The sequence below is a fragment of the Rhopalosiphum padi genome, chromosome 1, assembly GCF_020882245.1.
Source record: "Rhopalosiphum padi isolate XX-2018 chromosome 1, ASM2088224v1, whole genome shotgun sequence".
Lineage (NCBI taxonomy): Eukaryota > Metazoa > Arthropoda > Insecta > Hemiptera > Aphididae > Rhopalosiphum > Rhopalosiphum padi.
The window spans coordinates 21,499,256-21,525,806 of NC_083597.1; the positions used below are offsets into that span (position 1 = coordinate 21,499,256).

General features: G+C 28.5%; 1 protein-coding gene across 1 annotated transcript in view; it reads left to right on the top strand.

Moving 5' to 3' along the window:
• LOC132931938 (dual 3',5'-cyclic-AMP and -GMP phosphodiesterase 11A-like) overlaps positions 1-26,551 on the top strand; it is a 99,166-nt gene that overhangs the window by 56,441 nt on the left and 16,174 nt on the right. The gene's annotated exons all lie outside the window — the stretch shown is intronic.

A 26,551-nucleotide genomic window follows, 5' to 3' on the forward strand; every position in this document is an offset into this window, starting at 1 on the left:
ACGTGCAATTATTATCGTTACGGGTACTTGAACAAGTAAAACACTCATTACGACTTCCCCTATCATTATGGCACAATTTTTTATTAAGTTATTAACGTGTAAATCAATTTTTAATACTATATTATTCGATATTCTGCGTGCTATTAACCCCGTTTACTTGATTACAAAATAACACTATTTTAAATATTAAATTTAATGTTATTATATCTCAACAATTGAACTATCAACCATAAGAGCAATACAATATAATAAAAAGATGATGCTATTTATATAGGGAAATATTAGTAACGATGAATACATGATAAGTATTGGAATGCAAAGAATACGGAGATAATAAACATATTAATAACTGAGAAATATAATTTAAAAATATGAGTTGATATATCTGCTCAATAATATCTACTATCTACTATATATAAGTGAATCTCTGATTAATATTCGAACAGTTAACATAACTCGATAGTGAATAAGTTTATTAGGCCGTATTAAATTTTATGAATACAAATCTACGAATGTTTTCAAAATTATACAATAAGTTTTTAAAGATATCCCACTTTTAAGATTTTATTGTACCTGGTGTGTGAAAAAAATTGATTTCGTCAAAAACAGTTTTTGAATAAATATTCCCGTTTTCTTTAATTTTGTTTTTATGATATTTTTATAATAAATGAAAATTTTTTATTTTTGACTAAGTACCAATAGAAAAATAAATCATTTATAGTAATATAAATGTATTATTATAAAGTAATATCTTGTTTATTTTAAGTTTTTTTATTTTTGTAACTTTAAACTTTTAATAATATAATAACAATCTATAGACATTTTTTAATAAAAATGTATACACAAGTTATATTATGAGACAACTTTTTATATTACGTTATTATCAACAAGTAATCGCGTAGATGGTTTTAGCAGCAAATGTAAAAACCATTTTTATGGATATTACATGCAAAATAATAATAATTATTATTACAAGACATTTCACAATAAGACTATTTGAGACTATATTTTACCAAAATTAACTCTATTTATGTTTCTAATATTTCAGTTTAAACGGTTGTTATAAAATATTAAAATACTTGTGTTTTCGTTTACTCACCATACATATATGATAATAATTGCCTTTTAATGAAATTACATTTATTACAAAACATTATTATTTTTTTATTATAAAAATAGATCTCCGTAAAACATAGTTTTCTAGTAATTAACAGGCGTGTAAGTAATAGAAAAACACGTTTTTATAAGTAATTTGCCGTCAACCATCATTATAATTACATCGAAAAATGTAAAAGGTAATTAAATATCGTATGTCTATGACGTTTATTATATTAATAATGTTTATTTTTTTTTTTTATAATTTGAATAAGTCAGAGACTAATTACTGCTTATAATAATTATAATACGAACGTTCCAAGTTACCTGCAAAATGATGGCACGTCTCGTGCTGTGCACTAAAATTGTTCGTAATTAAAGATTAATATTATATTGACAGTAAACGTGTTATTAATAGATAAAGTTTTGGACAATGGATAACAATGCTATTTTGGTTTTCGATTTCGAGGTTTAAACAATCAAAAATCAAAAAGCCTTTTTACAGTTTTCGACAGCTAAACGTATATTATTCGATTTGTATTCGTTTCCGGTTCTTCGTTACAATAATAATACGTATACCTAGTGAAATATGTTACAGTCGCTACAAACAGGTATACGTCGTAACAACAATGACAGTTATTATTACGTGAACACTGCGAATCGAAAACACCACAAGTCCACAACAAAACCGTGTTCGGCGTACTGTGTATAGTCTGTTCGCCGTTAATAATAGCGGCGATGCGGAGATCGTTGAATAAATTTTACTGTCGACCCTGTGCGACATCCCACGACCTTGGACCATAACGAGAGCATGATGATATTATGCCAGGCTCGCATTTGTAATATTATAAACGTTTTACAAACACTCGTGAAATATTTTAGTGCGTGTTGAATTCATATTTCCCGTGGCTTTTAACCTATATGAAGACGATAAAAAAAAACTACAAGTGCTCACTTGAATTTCATTTAAGGACTGTCAGCAGTCCGCACAACATCATACTATATCCGTGTGCAAATAATGTAGTCTGAATACAGCGGCTTTGCATTCGCTGCACAGAGTTTAAAATAATACTCGTTACGAGTGTACGCATTTCGCGCATTTGATGTGTCTACTGACGGCTGAGTATACTTACTGTCAAATATCATACGAATATGCAAAGTATCACTGGAAGATTTACGATTTTTATTCTTGATTATAATCGAAAAAACATTTGAGTAAACATCAGCCGTGTGCAATTCGCACGGAGTTGTTCGTGCAACGGCGATTATTCGAGACGATTTAATTTTATTTCGAACTGATTGCGGTTAATGTCCATAGTAATAATAATTGAACTAAACAATTTTACACGATCACTTCTGCGATGAATTGATATTGATGTAACTGAACAAATTGTTAAAAAATAATTTTTTCAATGACACGTTGATAATTATCAATCTTCTATCGGACCCACGTCTTATTAATTATAATAATTTTAAATATTCACCAATAAAATAGCTAGAATGTATAAGCGAACATTATTTATCTGTTTTTAGTTTACAATTTTCTGCTCGACCAAATTATTACAATGTAGTTTTTGGGATGTTGCACATTTTATATTTTAGTTATTAAAAATGGATTTGGTGACTACGACAATTGAATTAATGTCTCAATAGTTTATATATTATAATGTATACACATACCAGTGGTATATTATTCATGGAAAGTTAAAAACATAATATTATATAATAAGCATAATTACCATTTATATAGATATATGATTTGCTAAGTACAAATAAGTTTTTATTTGTAAATTATGTAAATCTTGCATAAAAAAAAACACCTCTTAGAAGCTGCCACGAAAATTGACAGAAAACCTAATTTAATTATTTTTCTCTCGTACATTTTTAATATATTTATAATACGATAATCAAACGTTTTTAATAAAATCATATCCCTGAGTTAAAAATCTTTTCATTTTAATATTGTGCTTATTACATTTATAACTACAGTGACTACTACAACCTTTTATACGCATAACCCATTTTAGGAATATTATTACGATGACAGTAAAACCTTCACTTTAGTCCGTTATTATATATATTTATATTATACGTATAGAATATTCACATTGTAGTGCTGTGTACAAAATAATCTCATTTATTTTTTTATATTTCGTGTTATGGAAATAAATGAAATTCCACTCATATTATTAAATTAAGTTAACGTTATTACAAATCAGCCGTCGACGGTATCGCACTTCATGATTTAAATGCGTTCGGGGGAAAAAAAAAAGAAGAGCAAAAAATAAAACGACGATGAATAACATTTTACATGTGATGGATTTTAAGCTAGTGTTTCGGAAGTTCGTGATCAATACGATTATTATGTCGGTGTTCTTATATATCACTACACATGGGCAAGGAAGTTAATTTTTCGTGAATCGAATGAGACGAGAAAAAAACAATTCGGTCTCTTTTGCCGAAACTGTCCAATACTCGGAATGCGTGTAGTTATTGTTATACTTCTGACTTTCTGAGGATTCCGGGTTTTGATTAAATTCAGTCGTTTAGTGTTTCCGATCACGTATATATTATTATGGCTGGTGCTACGTATACTTCCAGCCGACGGTTTATATTTTACAGAAATGCCGAGTTGTCTTCACAACACACGCACACGTCCAACAATTGGACGAATAGTAGTCCACAATAAACTTCACGGGAGTTGTGTTTTTTTTTCCGACTTCTCTCCGAGGGGATTAAAAAAACCTAAAAATATGTTTAAAAACGATTTGTGTTCCATAAAACGTTTCTTCGCTCGTCGAGTCGTGTATCGAAAACGATCCACAATATTGATGTTTGTAGCGTTTTATATAGCCGCCGGCAGCTAAGTCGCCCGCCCGCTCGTCCATCGGTTTTTTAAACGCGCGACAAAGCAAATGTTTGCTCATATTATATACTTCTACACACGATTTCCCGTATCGGACGGTGTGCAGAGTGGCGACGGGTCCAAAACGACTTCGCGGAAATTTAATTTCGTTATCGAGAGAGTGAGAGTGTGGGGGTCGAACAGTGACAAACACGGTTTTTATAGTGTCCGATTACGATATTTTCGAGGCGTAATAATAACAACGACCGTAGGAAAAGGGAATTTCGTTAATTACTATTTTCATTTTGCGTTCACGTGTTCGATGTCGAATAGCTTTTCGATTAATTCTCTTATAATTGACTTCCAACAAATACGTACACACTTTGTAGATACGTATATCGGTCGGTACGGCTACCAGCTCCAGAGACATGGTCTGTCACACACGTTTTTCCTCCTCCGTCAATATAATATAATCATGTGTGATATTAACATGCCATCGACCCGTGTGTCGTACCTAAGAGTCTATCATCACGATCACGTGTCTTGTTAATAGTATTATATAATTAATGTATTATCTAACCTCGAGAGTGTACTTCCAAGTAGATGACTTTTTGAAAATGTGTAATTTATCTTTAATTTTATAGCCAGAGGTAAATGTCGATGTATTTACTATAATATCAGATCTCGATACTTTGTTTCAGGTTATGCGCTTATCCCTAATCATTAGTACACCTAGGCCTTATTATTTTATTTTTAAATGCAATAGTACTTATTTTCTTAAAATATGAAATCATGCGTTAAAAAATTAATCGTTTTAATATTTATATATACTAGAGCAAGAAGTAATTTTTAAATGTAAGTTGATTGTATGAAATAAGAATTAACTATTAATATACAATATAGGAATAACTCGATTAAACAATTTAAAGATAAAAATTTAACTCATAACATTTTAAAATTAAAATATTTTTATTTTAGGTTTTATATATATATTACCCAATATTTATTACTATTTTATATTTGTTGATGGTTATTTCCAACTATAATATTATATATTTTATGCAATTATGAACAGCGCAGAAGCCAGAGGAGAGAATTAGGGGTAACCTCCCAATTATTTTTATTTTTTGTCGTTAGCTGTAGTGTAGAGTACATACATTTTTTATAAATTATATCTTTAATATAATATTTATGAAATTCAAAGTAAATCTATGATAAATTATTCGTAATTTGGATTCATAAATGCCAAATAATAATGATTAAGTATTAACAATTGTTGTTAAAATAAATTTCAATTTCATCGTTATCTTCAATATTCGTTTATAATTACGAAGTGTTCACCACACACTGTATCTAATTACAGTATTACATACATATTGATAATGGGTATAGCCACAATTCTTACAACATAATGTTCTAATTTAAAATAATGTAACTCGGAGACTAATGTTTAGTTTTATTTGTTGTACATTTGGTATGTATGTCGTACGAATACCAAAAAACGGATGCCGTCGCACAGTTAATTGCTAATAGCAACATAGTGTACAAACTGTAACTTTCGTTATATTTTTAATCATTTAAATTTGTATAGTTGCTTTATAATAATCTCCTTTACTTTTAGCTATCCCATTTGTATCAGGTCAGATATAGATTGTTTAATATTAAACTATATGTTTATAAAAGCAGAAAATTGAGTTCTTGTATTTTTGTTAGTATAATAATATTCGAATTAAAAATAAAACGTCATGTTTACAATACATATTAATATACTTATATTAATTAGACAATACCTTGATCTATAGTTTATAATAAATAATAATATTAAATATTTAAATGTATACTGTGTCATTAACACAATAATAATTTTACAGTCATAAGAAAAAAGTAGACGTGTAATAAACGTGTTAATAAATAAGAGGGTAATAAAGAGTAATGGGAAATTTTAGTATAGAAAAACTATAGAGAAAAAAAAAGTAATCCTCAAAAAAAAAAAATACATTTCAAAAAAAAAGAATAGGTTTTTCAATGAATTGAATCAAAAATTGAATTTTCAATTTAAAAAAAACGATGATAACGTATTTCTGTTTAAAAATAATGCCATATCCTAAACACCACGCTTACTATCGATATTCATCAAACACTAATATTGACAGTAGTCAATCATCGGTGTGTGGCCATGTGCCATAGGAATTTCGGCAATTAAAAAATTCAAAGTAGTATATTGTTACGAGAACGTTATTGTCGTCATGCACTGTCCATATTCTCTATAATTTCCGTCATATGATATATTAACATGTACACATACTTGGTACAATATGTTAGTTTTAATCACTTATACAAATTAAAGTTTATTGTAAATTAAAACGTACTATGAGTTTGTATTCTATTTAATAGATCAATCACAAATTTAAATTTTGGTGCCTTAGATTAGTTACATTTTGCAGTCTCGATACGTGCGTATGAGATGTACGTGGAGTTAAGTGCCACAATTTAAAGTTTTTAATTCAAGTTTCTCAATAATTAAAAAGTAATTTGTAAGACGTATTACTCGTATTAGTAATTAGTAAACATACATTAGTAATTTGTAAATTCAGCCATTTTCACTTATCTACAACAGTCTATATCACTGCTAAGTGTTCACTTTTCAAAACCATGCCATATTGTTGTTTCAAAGTTGTTGATTGTGCCAAAGTGTCTTGTGAAATTTGTAAGTATTTGTAAGCACAAATTTAAAATATGTGAGTCATCCTTTCTCTAATGCGTACATAATTTTGACACGATCAAAGTTTAAGGCATTTTATAAAGTTTGAACAACTTTTTTTTTAGAGTTAATTTATTAGGAGAGGTCTTGGTAATTTTTAATTAGCGTTTACACAAACTCAAAAATTGCGCGCTATTTTCTGAAAAAATACTGAAAATAACAAATTGGAAAATTCACTAAGAAGTTATCAGTGATATGAACTTTGGTGGATAAATAAAAACGGTTTAACTTTCAAATTACAAATCTGTACAAACAATTATAATTCTTAAAATATTAAAAACATTTTAAATTAAAGGTACCTATAAATACGTATGTATATATATGTGTGTTTGTGTGTATGAGTATATTGTTGTCAGTTTATTTTTGCGGTTTTGCGCAATTAAAAGTATAGCTGGCAAAATAGAGTTCATACTTGTATAATCGAATGGAAATATAATAGGAGAGGGTCTCATCAATTATTTTATACTTTTAAACTGGAGCGCGAAGAATAATGCATGCGTTTATCACTGTAATTGCAACTGTCACTCTTCGAAGTTTCATAAAAGTTGCATTGGCGTGGGCGTTATTTTAAAACCAAATAAATTAGCTGAATAATATGCATTGTGATGTACAAAAAATATATATTTGTGCTTATGATTGAACAAATTAATATACAGATTAGTTACAAATTCTTACGTTTCATAAAAAATATTTTATAATTTTTCCAATTAGTAACTGCAGACATTATTGAACAGGTGACATTAAATATTTTAATTAGTCGTTTTAGTGTACATCTGCGTTAAAAAAATATATATATGTACCTGTGTTATAATAATAATTGTCTGCCGACAAATACACGACAGTTACATTGTTTTTCTCAGTTATATAATATTTTTGATTGTTATTATTATTATTATTATTTTAATAGTTACAGCATAAAATCATTTTATGTGAATATGATTTTGAATCTAAACCTTTCTTTCTATTCTGCGAATTTGATGAATTTTTTTTAAAAAATAATGATATAATAATACGATGATTGTATCGACATAATATAAAATAAAAAAAAAATCCATTAAATTTTAATTTGTTTGTAGATTTTGTTTTATCATTGTATTACAAATAACCAGAACGAAAGCTGTTATAATTCTCGTACAATTGCTTGTCGCATTTATAAGTATATCATTACTGATGTAGTGGTTGAACGGTTACACGTAGAAAAAAACTATATTTTGTTATCTTCGTAAGCAATTTAATTTACGTAATAAAAAACTGTGCTGGTAACTTTCGATGATGTACTTTAATACATAATAATATAATGATAGTTTTCATATATTTATTGTAGATAATATGTATTTTTTAAGCATGAGGAAAATATTTAAAATATATTATTTCGTTTGAGTAAATATGGTTGTAATACCTGTGAATCTAATAGATACATACCGAATATAATTTTAAACTTTAAGGACTTCATTTTTTATAAGCTAATATATTCGTATTTTTTATCGATTTTAAGATTGTGTGATTTTTCAAATATATTTTTTTTAAATAAGTGACAAAATCATATCAAAAACCAATATGATTAGGTGTGCATCCAAGTTTTGTACATACACTAATGTAAAAATGTATATAATTTTACAGCAGTAAATATCAATCACTTGATAACGGCATATTATTTTTATAATACCTATATATTATAAACCATGTGAAGTTTTTAAAAGTTTCATAACATTAATAAACCAATAACAAAAATACATTTTAAAAATATGTATTAAAGTTATTATTAGTATTATTTTTTTTTAAATAAATTTAGTTTTACAAAATGTCTGTATTGTTTCATTTGTTATCAATGATTATTTCATTTAATATTATAATAAAATTATTTAAAATGTTAAAATGTAGTTTAATACAGAATATTGATAATTATATATATGCACATTAATATTATGAAATTCATATGAATAAAAATATGGACAAGTCGGTACCACTCTGCTACACATTAGGTGTCAAGTAGATTTCTATGTAATGGATGAGTTAAATTTTAATTCATTGATCATCGTATACAAAAACGATACTAAGCAGAGACGATCTGTCGCTTATATCGCTAAGTATATCAATGATATGTTTATTGACATTACTGTTAAGTAATTTATTTAACTAACTATCATCAATTTAAAAATACTAGCAATTATTTTTACCTTACTACCCCAAAGTACCGACTAAATCGATTTACTATCAGAAACCATCCTACTTAAAAGTTGAGAGTTAAAATATTTTTACTGCCCCAAAAGGTTATGGCAAATACAAGAAAAATACTTATTATTGTAAAATCTATAAATTTATTGCTATATATAAAATTTAAAATTAATAAAATAATATGTTAAATTTAAGAAGAAGAATTTAAATATTAAGCAGAGTGTAAATATTGAATTCCTAAATCTCTATGTTGCTTAAAATTAGATTAGCTTAAATAAGTGTAACATATTTATCAGAAATATGAGCTACAAGCTACAATATAGGATAAGTGGCATTAGAGAGAAGAGCATTTTTTTTTTTTAATTGGGTCTGATGAAAGAAAAAGTATAATAATTAATTAATATCTGTTATAAGGCACATGAAGTATCACTGCAGTTGAAGAGTGTATATGTTTTGTCCTCAATTTCAACAACTGATTAGGTTTCTTATGACTAGTACATAGCTTGTAATATTTTTATTAGTATTATTTGTTTTATATATCCATATTAAATGGAATTATTTAAAAAAATTGAGATATATACATATAAAATATTACATTATCTCGTTAAATCCACGGCCATGGCCATTTGGCAGAAGCACTGGAAATATATATACTTGTATATATTGTATTAATCGTAAGCTTCCTGATTCCTAAAATGGCTATACTATTTACTATGAGGTCCCGACCAATATACCTTTTAATCAGACATAGAACATATCTCGTGTAATTCCTGACCTATTTTATTTTATATACATTGTATAATATGTAAATAATTACCACGTCCGTGTTTCTATTATATAATATGACGACAACAGAGTTTTATAATTTTTATGTTAGGTCAAACTAAAATTAATATGAATTAACATTTAATTATAACGAATCGCTAAATCATAAAATAGTATAAATTCTCCCAGAAAATCAAATATTCGTAAAATCTTGGATTAGTTTTTGAAAACAATATTCGGTGAAATATGTAATTTAATATGACTAATATTTATACAGAAACTCGTAAAAACATACTAAATTGTAACGGTTAATGTAAATGAAGTCACAAAAATATTTTGAATTATTGGTATTATATGGATTATTAAACTTTTAGTTATTTCATAAAATACAGACCTGTTGTCACATACCAAGAATGGAATGATATTTGACATCTCATACATGTTTTAGTATCATGGACAGTTTGCAGTGCAGTTCCGAGTTTAATAAATAATTTTAATTTTTAAATTTTCAGTTAAATACATTAACTTCAAGAAAATAAAACCAGGAATAATTCATTTTAAAACTCCATAATATAAATTTACAAATTCTTAAATATAATAGTAATAAAACAAGTCTTAATGAATTTTAACTCAGAAACGTCGAACCGGTTATTACATCATTTTAAAACTTATTGATAATTAATTAATTTCTTTTCTATTTCCATAATATTTTAGATACAAATCTACTGTGGAAAAATAAAAGCATTGTACAATTAATTTTAATGAAATCTATTGTTTTGTTAACAATTTACAATATATGGTTTAGAAAAAAATAAAATTCGAAACGAATATAATGTTATAATATAATGTTACTGCGTGACATTATTTTTGTAACACGGCGTTCCGAATAGACAATTGTGGGGCATCGGTTTCGAGGTGTCTTGAGCACACGAATTAATTATCGTAATGACAAAAACAATTTGACATTTTCTATCTCTCACGTTCAGTTGGTCCTTCAATTATAAGACATCCTAGTAACTACCGATTACGTGTTCGGAATAATGTAAAAAAAAAGTGTGACGTAAATAAGTAACTTTCTTAAACACTTGAAAAACCGAACACACGCAATTCTTGTGTTAATGATAAATTATACTTTTAAATAATACAAATAATGTGGTTTTGTCGTAACTTTTATTTAATTCCTATTAGTATATTTAAAAATATATAAAATATAATTGAAAAATAAAAAACAGCATTATCGTACATTATGTTTACGTAGTGAAGTATTATAAATATTGTAGAAATTATGAAGTTTTTTCTAAATTAATAACAATACCTTAAGTTTTCAAATATTAAGTGAAAAATAAAAATAAAATTACAAATCAATGTTATTTTTAATTTTTTTTTTTATTAAAAACAACATAAATAAATTATAATTTAATTTAATTTAAAGTATTCGTTTGCTTTTTTTTAATTAACATTTCTTACTGTTATTAATTTTAAAATATAATTTTGTTTTCTGTTTTATATATTGTGTTTTTACCAAAAATAAAAAATTGAGAAATCTAATATTGTTAAACATGTCTAAATCATAAAAATTTAAGTTTATAATTATTTGATCAAAACAATATTTTAATATGATATTTATTGATCATTAGGTTTAAAATTTGAAATTTAGATATTACAGTACAAAATATAGCAAACTTACATAGTACATACTTCAAGTTGTATTTAAATGTACAACATCTATTATTTTTTTTTTTGCTTATTTTATTATTTTATAGGATTTTGCTTCAAGTATATCTACGTATTATTAAATATATCTATCGATTTTTGAAATATGCTAGTCATAACAATTTTATAATTCTATTTTATTTTTATTTTTACTGATTACGAGAATTGGATAAGTTTATTGATCTTGATTTTAACGATGTCCAATAAATACTTACATTTTTTATTTATTTTTGCTTACAACCGTGAATACATTGAACCTTATTCGACGGTAATAATAAGAACGATTCGACTGATGAAATAAAACCAAAACAAAATGGTAATTAAAATTGCTCAATGAAGACGCAATAAATTATATTGTTGTAAAAAATACACGCTATATTTTAATTATTATTTTCAGATGGTCTATATTATAATAATAAATACAGAGCTTATATGATGCTAATGACTTTTTATCATTCTGACATATCACTTAGACATGATTCAATTTCCAGTCGATAATACATAGAAATACCATATATTAATATATTATACCAATATGACCTACCACTAATTTTCAAATAGAATCACTTGAATGCTGCAACAAATAACTTAATAAACTTAATTTTAGAAAATTAGGACCCATTGGACGACGATACAATTAATGTTTTATATCGTTTTATTCTAATTCTCAACTGGTATGGGAAATATGATTACTACACATAACTACGGTCAACTTAGTACTAAGTGGTCATCATAGTTGTGCATTAAATCGGGTTTTCATTTTTAATCATTCGTCTCGATATTCACCATTACATAACTTGGAAATCGAACTATTTACTTCTGGCTATAGATGGAATTTATTGTGTCGTCATACGGTATTTCACGGTTCTTAACGGCGGAGAATTAAAAGTTTATATTATTAAAATACTAATTATCTTAAAAGCAACAAACTAGACGACTTTGGGGTAGTTTATCGTTAATTTGATGGTGAATTTAAATAATCTAAAAATACCTTAAAAATTAAATGTTTTAAAAATGTAACAAAACTTTATATATTTTATGAAAACATATTATATTTATAATTTAATTTAATTAATTTCCCCGTCTGGGGATACGAATATACTAACAACAACATAGTGGAATTCAATACTACACTATAATAACTACTGCAACTAAACATTGTCACGTGTTTACAATTCACATTTAATGTTAATGTACTACTACAACTGCAGTTCTTAATAACTTCAAATCTATTGGTTAACGCAGGTCGTTAATAAAATATCTATTTATTTTTAGATTAATATGTTTTTTGAACACAATTTCTATTTCTGTTCTGTTTTTACTATAATATATACATTTTTACTGATTACGATGTAGTCGTGGAAACCGACTGATAAGAATACACTTGGGACATATTTTTCCGACCGGTTCTTGAATTATGATTGGGCGTATTGTTTTAGTACATATAATGTAACCGTTGACAGTATATAAACGCTGGTCCTTACACTGCAGTCACGAGTGTGTACTCACTGCGTTCATGTGGTCCGCGCCCGTATTTATCGACGCGGTCTTGTCGATCACGTCGATAACGCGGCAACGCACGATGGTTCCCAGCGGCGTTGGTCGTCTGCAATATTGTCTGTTGTCGCCTGTTATCTGTCCCGTACACCATGTCTAATAATAGTCACGTCGTTCCGTGATGATGTTATGTCGCCGTTGAGATTGAGCGTCGGTGGGGCGCGTGCACTGTGGTTTTATCCTTCGATCCTGCTGGTGTTTCCTCAATTGGTTATAATTCACGAAGCTCGTTTACAAAATTACGCAGCGGACATTTGCCGTAAAATAACACGCAATAGATAATCACGTCAATATCATATTACTATAAAGAATTTCATAATAACAAGAAATGGCATTGCTCATTTTACACATACAAACAAGCTTCGAGTTGCTCAAACAGATATTTTGTTTAAAAAAAGGTAACTTTTAAAATTAATATAATACACATTATATATAGCTAATAATATGATAGAGTTGTAACGTTTAGTAATGTCTCGTATAATATAAAAAATTAAGTTTAACTAAATAAAATGAAAAAAAAAATAATGTAGAAATGCATTAGTATCAGCAGATTACCTTCCATTGTGCTGCAAACATTATTAGTGAATACATGCTGTTTAACTCGTAAAATATATCAAAAGTTATTAAAAAAAAGTGGAAAATTCCATACATTTTCAAAAAAAAAAATATCGAATCCGAAAAATATTTAACGAAATAAAATAAAAATTATACTTTAAGATCCTTTGATGTACGAAACGAGATTTCTATTTGAAAAAAATATTTTAGAACACTGTAAAAATTGTTAAAGGATATTATTTTAAATCCACATATCGTAATACATTTATTACACGTGCATTTTACATTCATAGACGACGATCGTGTTTTCTGATTGAAGCTATTCGTACAACCATAAAAAGTTCTACTTCAAATATTATTTCAAATTGCATTTGGTCATAATGTATTTTGAGCGATCAGAGCTTATGCCAAATACAACGTGCTTATTATCTTCTGAAAATGGTATTGAAAAATATTTATTTTCTAGATAATATTAACAGATTTCTAAATATTTTTCCAAACAATTATTCACGATACAACCGGTATATTATGCATTAATTTTCTGACGTGAACATTTGTAATTATAATATATTTTTATAGCGTTTACCATTTCTATGGTTTAAAAAAAGATGTTTTTGACACCTGCTTTAAATTCCGAATTTATGTACCTATAGTCACCAACTTTGTGCAATTCCAATTTTGCAGAGCTCGTGACATTGAAACTACAAAAAAACGTTTTTCTCCTTTTTCAACTCAATTGATTTTGTAGTCAAGTAAATTTAATTTTGACGAAAAAAATTTAAATACAATTACTGCATCTGTGTGTTGTAACGTTTATACAAGAAAATGTTTTTACAACGAAGAAGCATATGCTGATGTCAACTACTTTGTTTTTTTCTGGAGCTAACAACTCCACGTTTTATTTTATTTTATTTGTAATATTCAAACTATACCAATGGGACACAATCAGTTTGTCGTGTATCAATTCTACGTAAGTTAAGAATCTTATATAGTTATATCAACGATAGGTTTCTTAAGTAGTGTTTACGTTAGTAAAATAATAGCGTTTAACAATATGAATAGGTTCTATCATTTTTTACATTTGTGGCACATAAAATACGAAATTCGAATAAATATAATATTACGATTTTAGTAAACTTTTTATACAATTTTCTTTAGAAAAAAAAATAATATTTTTACGAGAAATTTTTCCATCGATAGAGATAGAGTTATTTTAAATTTCAATAGCGTTAATGAGCATGCAATCAAGAAAGAATAACTTTTGTCAAACTTCCCGTGTACTACTGATAAGTTTATTATGTACATCGCATATAATCTAAATAACGTGTGCAGTTTAACATGAAAAAAGTACCTTCGTATTTTAAAATGTGAAAAAAAAATGTTTATTGAGGATGTATTTCAAATTATGTTTCCATTTGCTACCCTACGTGCCGATGGAGCGTCGAATAAACGTTGAATGTAATCTTTTTAAACAACGTGTAAATACAAATCTGCCTTTATGTTCCCGGAAATGGGAATTAGCTGGTGGTAATATTATGTGTTGTACACTTATACGTACATATATTATTATGTTACCGACAGATATTGTATAAAAGGACAAAGCGACCTGCAGATAATATTATAGTAACTGTATATCCATACATATAATTACATTCTCTATTACATATAACACAGAACTCTAAAATCAACTTGCTGTTTAATCGAAATAAAATGACGTTGAGATAAGGCAATGCGATGATGACTCTTTTATATATTATTACATGGAACGGGCAAAAATGGAAATTTGATTTGGAACATATTTGTATTCTATTAAATCCGTTATGGCTTTTACCCGATTAGTTTATTTTACGTTTATAAGATGATATGAGCAACATAGCTATATTAATTAATTAATTAATTTATAGACAACTAACAATTATTTATATAGTTATTGGAAATTTACGGAGTTATATTTCCTTTAAATGACCAAAAAAGGTGTTTGATTTCGGGATAAATATAAAAATAAATAATTGAGACCTGTTAGTTGTCACGCAGTAGCTAGTGTATATATATATACAGGGTGGTGCAGAGGAAACGCATGTTTTTCAATATTGAATTACTGGGACACAATGGGTTGAAAATAATAAAAACAAGTATTAAATGATAGGATTTTTAATGCCGTTTTTGAAATTACATAGCATGTTTAGGTTTGGAAAATAATGTCTTTGAGATGACGTCCTTCTTGCTGGATACAAATGTGGATCCTCTTACGGCTCTCTCCAACATTTCATTCGGCACGGCTTCAATTCCCTGACGAATGGAATTCTTAAGGTCTTCGAGTGTGCGAGGCTTGTTGATGTACACTTTTGATTTTAAATATCCCCACAAAAAGAAGTCACATATCGACAGGTCGGGTGAGCGAGGGGGCCAGTGAACATCGCCAAATCTCGAAATCACATGTCCTGGAAACATTTGTCGAACCACTGCCATGGATGCTCTCGCCGTGTGAGCTGTGGCACCATGACGACTGAAACGGCATTGCATGGGCTGTCTGCTAACATTCGTTCAAGGTCAATACCCCCTCCCGTCGCCGCGTACTAGCGGTTCGAAAAACATGCGTTTCCTCTGCACCACCCTGTATATAGATCTTGACCCATAATGAATTATAAGATTTAACGTTTTTGTTGTAATTCGAATGTTTAATATACTCGTAGGAATTTATGAGATTATTTATTTGTTTTTTATCTAAACTTAAGTGACTTGGTTTGTTGATTTATACCGTTGATTAGATGCAACTATGTTTGTAGAGGTTTTTACCTTCCTAGTAGATCAACGGGTTAAGTAAATAAACCCAATGTATACTTAAATATTATAGTACCCTTTTTGCCGGTTTAATACATAGAATTCCGTAAGCTTTAATACTGTAGCTTATGTACAGTTATTAATTATGGATGTAAAATAAATATTTTTACGCTTAATTTCACTCAATTCGTTATTAATTTATAATATATTTCATTAATACGTACTACTCCACAGAACACGGTCTCCGGAGAAGTCAAGATCTATAATAGGAGATACATTTGTGGGGTTTCTTTGTTGCGAAACTAAACTGTTTTCAGTGTAGTTATTAAAACGTTAAACTACTAATCACAGGGTAATTTTCAGTGAGGTATCTCAAGTTATTAAAAGGAATTAGTTATCGTATTACGGTATATACAATAAATGATATCTAAATAAAAAAAAAACCGACGTTGACATAGCTACTTTATATAGTTAGTATATAGTTAGTTATCTCGTGTTTCGCGTGCAGTAGTTAGAACTCGTCGTGTAAAATAATTATTGCGCGACGGCTATAATTATTTCAAGTGTGTCGGTTATCGTTATGTGGGAGTTTATATTTTCGTTCCGTGCACTGTCTAAACACCGAAATTGGATGATATTATGTTAAGATCGAGCGTTTACGTCGGAGTCGATGGGACTTTTCGCGTTTATCACGCGTTAAATATATAAAAATAAAAAATAAAAACAATAATAAAACCGAAATAGCCGGGTATTATACTGCATATAGCTTATACATACACATATAATATTATATTATGTACAGTCAGTTTTTGTGGCCTGCGTCATCAGGTTCCCTCGTCCGGAGTTGTTATTGCGAGGGATGACATCGTCGTCGTCGTCGTCGTAATAATAAAAGTGCTCGGTGGTGGAATTACATTCTGCAGGGACCGTCCGAACGTATTTTTTTTTTCATTCTTTCTTTCGTTTGCGATTTTATGCAAGTTGGGTTGTAAAATCAGCCGCTTCTCGCCGTAGCCGTAGTCCCATTCACGCGCATATTTTTTGACCGTAAAAATACGTATTATTACTATTATTATTTTATTGTATTATAGTATTGTCGCTGTTTCCGTTTTCCTTTGTGTGAAATATTTTTCGACTTTTCAGTACGCTATAGTGACGTCTCAACCGTTTCGTGTTCCACGAATAAGAAACGCAGTATCGTATCCGTCTAAATATTCGTGCTGGTCGAAAATGGCAACTACGATTTATTTTATATAAAAATATAGCCTATAGATGATAACTGTAATTATAATTGGATTTTAAAATAATCGAATACTGAATTCTAGTTTTGTATCCTTGAAGTAGTAAAATATGCCACTATAAGGTCTCTTCCATCACACCAGCACGTTTTAATGTTTATTTATTTTTATAAAAACTTCACTTATTAAATACAAAACACAGATTGTTGTTTTTTTATTTACAATAATTTTTAAATAATAAACTACATCTTAAATGTGAAGTCTTACGTAGTATAAATAATTATAATGTTTAGTGAAATGTGTATATATTATAAATTCAATTACCTAGGTTATTTATATATATATCTATAAAAAAAAAATAATACCTTATTGTTAGTTTAATGGGTATAGTAGTTTTTGAGTGGAAACTGCATCTATATATATTTAATTTTTCGTTGTTTTCCAAGTATGTACTTTGGCGGTAATATAAGATGTTATTATGTTCGTGAGAACAGGAAATAAATAATGCTCCGATAAGATAACTTGACTACTGGAGCAAATGTCTGATTTACTAAGACCGGGTCTAAGGATATTTTTCAACATTTCATAAACGCGCTTTTTGAACGTACGAGTAAACAAGTAAACAAATCTGCAATGTTTGATTTTCGACTAATGGTATGTTTCTTAAAGTAATATTATGTTTACAACTAAAGGGACTTACTTGTCCCCTTCGCTTCCTAGAGACCACAATACTACGATGTAATCCATAGTGCGTCACAATCTCAAATATACCATCACAACATAACAATAGCTCTACTAATAACTCGTTGACAATATTTTTATACGCAGCAATACGATAATATTTTTAATAAAATACTACTACTTGACCTTTAATTGCTTTTAGCTTTATTTGTTATATGATTTGGAATTACATAACTCTTGGATAAGTTCGGATGATTATGTTAATACATATATAACTGGATAAAATAATGTAAGTAGTGGAAAATATGACCAAGTATGAGAATAATGAAAGTATAATAAAATATTTTTATATAAGTACCGTTTTGGCTATAGGATGTATATTTCGTGTTTAGTATTGTAGGAAAAAACCAGGCTGACCTAAATTTTACTCACTTAAGCCCGATTAATCTCTTGCTTAGATATCTAATATTTATGGTATTTGAATATTCATAAAATATTGAGTGTGTGTGTGTGTGTGTGTGTATTATTATTTATTTAATTGTAGTTAATGTTCATGAATAGGTACATAAAACACACACATTGACACTATTATAATTGATCATTGTCAAAAATAACAGTTTTGCTTTTAATTCATTAATTTTAAGTTTGTATATACATATATATTATATATTGTGCTAGAGTAGAGTTACTAGCTATTAAGTTGGGTAAATATAATATGTGAAACAAAAAATAAAAATATAAAATTAATAAAATAATATTATATTTGTATATATATATTATTGTTGACAAATAGCATAAGACGTTTCCTATTCTTGTGTTTATATAATTTTCTAATAATATATACTTTTTCTTCTTAAATATAAGTATAAATATATCTAAAAAATAGGAAATATATAGAGCTTAAAAACCGTATTATAAATAGTTGTACAGTTTGTGAATTGATGAGTACTTAAATGTTGGTTTTGAAAAATATACGCCGGAAATTGGTTCAATGTGTATTTTATATTGTGCGCATACTATATCAACTTTTCGAAGACGAAAAACTATTTCTAATAGCATAAATAAAAGTTTTATCGATGCATCTTAATAAATTTAAAATAGTTACGAGTAATAAAATGTTTGACGGAAAAATCCAAAATAACCTAGCCATTAAAATTCTACGGTTTTAACATAATAATAATAAGTACACGAAATAGATTGTAATTGTATGTATCAATACGGAAAATAAAAATAATAACATAATAAAATACACTTAAAACATACAATAGATATATAAACTATACTTACACTTACTTTAGTATTGTGTAGGTATACCTCCTTTTGCGGGTTTCGTTAAGTATGAATTTAAAGTACCTATTAAATAACATAATATTTGTTAGTTTGTTTTTTAGATTCTAATCAGAGCGGTGAATTTATGGTTTTTATAACAATGTGTGTTTTATTATTTTATTTATGGGTCTGTCATCACCTCTTGGAGCAATAAAAATTCTTCAATTTTCATTAACATGTTTGTAGTTTTATTGTTTATAAGTAAAATCCTTAACTTGCTCACAATTCATAAAATTATTGGACACAGAGACAGTAATTTGTTTTTAATGTATTCTCGAATAAATATTATTATCGTATTGCCGTATTGGTTTAATGTCATATCTATAATATCGTTGTGTTAGTTGTAATTATTTTTTATTTCAACATTTAAACTAAATTATTCTTAGTTAAATATGTTTATTCGACATATTATTTATAATAAAAATAACTTTGCAGTAATATAAAATTTTAGCTTAATGGCTAAGCATTATTTTAAGCATTGTTAGTTTATCTATGTATATATATATTTATCTTATTACTTGCAGAAAATATTAAATAGTCGTAAGTCATGTAATTGTAGCTTTTTTTTTCTTTTTAATAGATTGTTTTAGCTGTCTTAACATAGTCATTGATAAATCGACGTAAATTTTCACCCCTCGGAATCTGATATAAATACTTTTTAAGTTATCATTTATTTAGCCTATCCACTGTTGGTATTTTTGTGCCAAATTCGTAGTAATGAATTCATTTTGTTAAGTTTTCAAGTATATTATGTTGTAATAAATTGTCTTGGGATCTAGTGCACGGAGCCAAAAATAATGCATTACCTCATATTGTTTTATCCATCAGGTGGCTTTTGGGAAATTGCATTGTTTGGATTCATATTGTCAAAACAAACGGTTCGCGACATATAATATTACAATAATGTCTTAATAAAAATAAAACAAATTGAGGAAATAAACTTTTTGGTGGCGCTTATTTTCACGAGACAAACATGATTTTCACAGACTTCCGGCTTGAACATACCTTGTGCAAATCACATAAAGTTGTATTATTAGATTCATGTTGAATTCAGAACAACGCCTTACCTCATATTTACTATTTCCCAGAAAATTTTTAAAACAAGGTCATGCGTAATACAAATCCTGAAAATTACTTTAAATCCAAAGGATGTATTTCAGCAGTAAACACTCCGTTGACCTGAAAATGCTCTATATGAAATCGGGGCTCCAACTGTCAACAACTAGTGTTTGTTTTCTGGGTGTAGACATAATAACATAGTGAAACACAACACAACATAAATATATAAATAATAATAAAATCACGAAATTCCTGCAGCAAGCCGATCGTTTAAATGCCGTCAAATTAGATTTACATCGTGTATGCGAACAAATTTAATTATTAAAAATGTCTGTTTTTAATGGATATTCGTTTTATTTATACGTCCAGTCAACTTAAGTTCGCTGGCCGAAAACCAAACATTGATTTTAAACTTTACGTTTATTTATTTTTCAACCAAAATATTGATTTTTTATTTTATTTTTAAAACATGTGCGCATGCATTTTTAATTGGTAACTTGCCAAAATACACACCACTTACTTCCTTACAATTTTTTTGTTTCCAAAAATTGCTCAGGAAATTTCAAGAAAGTTTTTCTTTGGAACTTTGCCGCTTTTTTTCAGTTACAGATAATATGCTTTTACTGTTAGAAATTCAATAGTAAAGCTTAGACTTATAGAGTAACATTTTATCTGAATGTAATAAAAAAAAAATCGTTGTTTTTTTGGCAAAAATTAACCGATACAAAACAGCCGTATTACCGTAAATATTTTATACATTTATTAGTATAAAATTAATAAGTTTTCACGATATTGAAAATTTTTGATTCTAAATGCTTATATAAAATCAATTTCAATTCGAAAATAAAAAAGTTTTGATCATTTCATCTAGATCTTGAATAATATAATATATAAATAGAAAATTATATCGAATAGTCGTATGATGACTCATTTCACACGTTGTTTTGGTTAAAGTTAACATATTTTTTAGTTAGTAAATTAGTTCCAATGTTTGAAATAGTACATTTTTTACTTTTTATTGTGTTTACGTTGTACACAATGACAATAATTTGATCTTGGTCTTCTTGAAAATTATCAAAAATTGGTAATAAATAGTTATACTGTTTAACAAAGGTACAGTTTTTTTCAGACCAGGTCACTGGCGTGGAATTTTATTAATAATAAATTTATATTGTTAATAAAATACCATATTATGTTATGTACACAGTATCACAGTATGCACCACTCGATATTGTAACATGATAAATCGTATGAAGTTTTAATGTATTTTAATATACGTAATGTATAATATACTTAACTATTGAAGTTAAGACGAGTATAGTCATACATCAGTGTATTTTACATTATACGTCATATTACTTTTGCATTATCATGATTGCTGATTGTCGCTCCCACTCAGGCAGATGCACGTTTATACGACGTAAATTCCAGCGATGGTAAATAAAACCTCGATTACTATATTATTTTGATCAATGACTATTTTATTATACCATTTGCGATTATTAATTTTATTAATATGCTCGATTACGCGCGTTCGAAATTGTCGGCAAACGTTAGCGAATGGTCAATAATATTATAAATTATTATGGGTATTTTTTTTTTTTTTTTATGTACAATATATTAGTTATAATAATATATTACCACGCAGTCGACAGTCAGTATACTGTACACTATTATAATACACAACATAATAACACTCTTGCTGTTCTCGACAGACGCACTCGGAACCGCGTCCCCATTTATATTTTCCTACGTTATAATAATAATATATAATATGCATACACATGCACGTAAATAATATATCATGTTTAATGTATTTTATGCTATTATAATATCGTAAAAGTCTCGGGGGGAACAAGAAGAATGTCGGTGAAATTCCGGGACGCGCGAAGAATATCAAATAAACCGTCGTCTTAGTCTCGCGCTTCGAACCCAGCCATCGCTATCCGAATTATTGTTTTTAATATGTGAATAGTTAATCTGTCAAAATATGATAATTTAATACGCACACGACAGTGTACACGACTGGACTACTCGTATTGTCGTCGTATTTGTTACGTTTGGTTTGTCGATCCGTAGGTATATATGATAGATATGTCGAAACATACCATAATAGTAATAATTCAATATATTATTGTTATGCTATACATAACCTATCTAATAAAATAATAACATAATATAATCCGCTGCCAAACATTTTGGTATATAAAATAATATTCTTTAGGAGCAAAACGGAAAACGAGAATGGGGTATCTCAGTCGAATCTTACGAAGGATAATTATATCAACTCGGGTGGATGGGCGACGTGGTAAGAATTTCCTAACCGTATTTTTGTTCAGAGTACAATTTATTCGTATAATATTTTTACCACCTCCCTCCATAGTCCATATTCTAGGTTTAAAAAACCACGAAAAGAATTTCTTCCGCAGAGAAAGGTCATGATTTAACTGGAATATTTTCAACGGGGGTCAGATTATCGTAGAAAATCATAACCCAATTGGGAGACTTTAAATATCAAATAGGTACCCAAGACAAATATTATGCACACCGTCCATTGCTAATGTCTCGGATTAAAATTTGCCTATTACAATACCAAAACATTCGCAATTTATCGAATGATAATCGTTATGAATTTATTACACAATACAAAACAGATTTATTTTAATACAAGTCAGCTGCAACTTTAAATGTTCATTAAAGTTTAATTCTTGTAATTCTTATTCTACCTCTCCTTCATCTAATACCTACTCTTGACAGTTTCTAACTACTGTCAAACCGCACAATACTCGTTGCTATAATAAATAGAAAAAAAAAGGCTTTACATCGTGTTGTGCTATAGGTTTCGAGTCATAGTGAAAATGGTGAAAATGGATTCATTAATCAGTCTTACGAAAAAGCCAGTTTCGCACGTTGTTAAGACCGTGGATAGCTGACGAGCCTTGACGACGACGACGACGTAAATGTATAATAACCGTATAACATTTCTCATCGTCAAGTTCACGCGAAAAGCTTCGAAAAGATTGCACACACGTCGGACGAAACTATATGGATTTATGTGACATATAATAATATGTATATTGTATATGTATTAATACTGGTGGTCATCATTGTTTTCGATGATTTTTCCGTTTGTATTATGACGGCGTTGGTTTTTATTGTATTATTTACGTTTTCGAGTGACTCGTCATTAGCGCGAATTCACGTTCTAAAAAACGCGAGACAATAGGTATATAGCATGTCGTTGTAATAATATCACGACGAGAGTAAACAATAATAATGCGACAAGACGCAATGCTGCTACGGCGACGTGTAAATCATATATAAATATATTTCGAGATAGACAGATAGATAGTGAGGAAGAGAGAGGTTGATTTGCGAATGTTTTTCGTATTCGTGTTAGTAGAAGTTTACTTTTATTTGAGAGGCTTTGTCTCGATTGTTTTGTTAAACGTGGAACAACAATAAAACAGAGGACGGAACGCATATATAAGTATGAGCATTTTTATTCTCATATGTAGCCGACTAACGAGTTAAAAAGTATACATTTCTACAAATTAATTAATTTTTATTTTCGGTATAAATTTAACTTATATTACACAAAACCAAAATCTACGAGTAAGTCCATAGACATCATGTCGGAAAAATATAGAACGATCTATTCATATCGTTCTAGTCCCTATAGAAGTTTATGCGTTGATTATACGATTTTCAATTTATTTTTAATTGCAAAGTAAATTATTAGTACTTGGAAAAATTAGTTATTTACCTAACCGTTAGTGTATAATATCATATAATATATATTAGGATATTATCCAACCGGGCAAAGGCAAACCAAAAATAATATTTCCCGAAACCGCTCATTTGTCTTAGTTTTAATTATCTGTTCTCGCTCTACGCGTAAAATATATATAGTACAATAGTGCCGGATACGTGGTAACGGTTTCAGTGCGGTCGGAAGGAGTGTTTGAAACGCTGCCCAACTCGTCTGGTATTCAAACGTAATAATGTGTGTGTGTGTGTGTGGTTTTCGTGTATGCCATTCTAAAGATTTAAGTCATTTGCAGATAATATTATATTGCTTTGGGTGTCACAAATTTTCCAGTATATTCGTTTGTAATCATGACGTTATTTGCTATGGTATGTATTCGTTTGTAATTATGTTAATTTGCGGTCTCTCCGAAAGTCCGTTTCGTTGTACGACGCGTTTCATGTCTCGATCGATCGTCGTGTAATATATGTTCAATAATTAAGTACGAGTCCCGTATCACGCTCGAGTCGGTTGTCGGTTCGTTTTTTGCCGCGCGTTCAGCCCTCGCACAGTTTTTGGTATATGATGTGTATACGGTTCTCCGCGTCACCGCCTGTCAACGACCACGCCGTCTGCGAATTTGAATCGCGCGAATCGTCTGGTAATTTTCCCTTTAGTTATTGTCAGCGCGTTTATATTGTGTGTTCCCCGCTTTGGGGCGGTCCCCCCGGTGATTTGTTTGCGAACCGACGTGTGTTCATGATGTTCAGCGACTACGGAAGTGTCAACGCTACTTCGGCGGCGGCATCGTAAGCATTATTAAATTATCAGTCAGCGGCTGTGACCGAGTGGTCGCGGGTTTGTATTGGTCCTTATTCGCATATAATTTATTGTACGATAATACGCGGCGTTGGAACGAAATCCGCTGCCACTCAACGCGGTCCCGGCGAGTATTGGTCGACCGCCGCCGCCGCCGTCGGTTCTCGCGTTAATATTAATATTACGGCCGACGGGCCTGCAACGTTCTATTATTATAATATTAGTTTATTGCACTGAGATACCATAGCTAAGCCTTTATCGTATTCTATTGTTTTGTTGTATTGTATTGAGCTGCCAGACGGTTTTTTTTTTTTTTTATATACCATTATATTAGTTTATTCAATTTGTTAACACTGCATATATACAGCTCAATTATTAAATAATATGTTAATTATTCAATTATCTATAGGGTTACGGCTATAGTGATTACTGTTACACCTATACACTCTATCCATTATCAGATTAATGTATATGGTTAAGCGGTTCATAATGTAAATACGGTTTAATAAAACATGAAATCTTTGTAGTTATCTCATTTCTCGGAAATTTACCGAATTAATACGTTACGTAAAAATAAACTAGTAATATTTGTTGCAAGATAAAATAAATTTAAAGTTTACCGAAATAAATTTTAATCAAAAACACATGGCATGTGCAATCATGATGAAAAGTTCAAAGCAAATATAAAATTAAATAATGTATTAAATTTAAATGTAAATTATATCAAAAGTATTTTAATAATATGCATTAAAACATTTTGTGAAAATTGTTTTTTGTTTAATGTACAAATAACATATTGTTTGAAATCGAATCAAATGGGTCTTCAAAAAAAAAAAACAAAAACAAAATACAGAAGAGATAAAACAATAAAAAAAAGTCTAAATTAAGAATATTAATATTTCATAATCAAACAATTTATATTCATGAATTATTTTATAATAATATAGTTGATCAATTATAAATTCACGAATCATATAGAACCCATTAAAAACTTTCAGGTTGTAACATAATTTCATAATGGGTCTGGAAAAAGTTCATAACTTATTATGATAGAATGACATTTTTTTTTATAAATACAAAGCAATTTTTAATTTTTAACAATGTAGGTTCTATTCAAAAATATACAATGCGTATTTTATATGAACTATTATTACTTACATAAATTATAATATAAAAATAATTACACTATACTAACACAAATTAGTCAATTCACGATTTACATATTATAGAAAAAAAAACATTTTCATCATTATTGAAATATCTTAATCTCTAATCACTGAGAGCGTATCAAACTATTTAATCTCAGAACTATTTTAAGAACTTTATACAAACACGTTTCGTTTTATAAGATTATAATTTTATTAAACTAATTATAATAATTAATATTATTAATTATTGTGTTTGTTGTATTATATCTTGACTATTATATT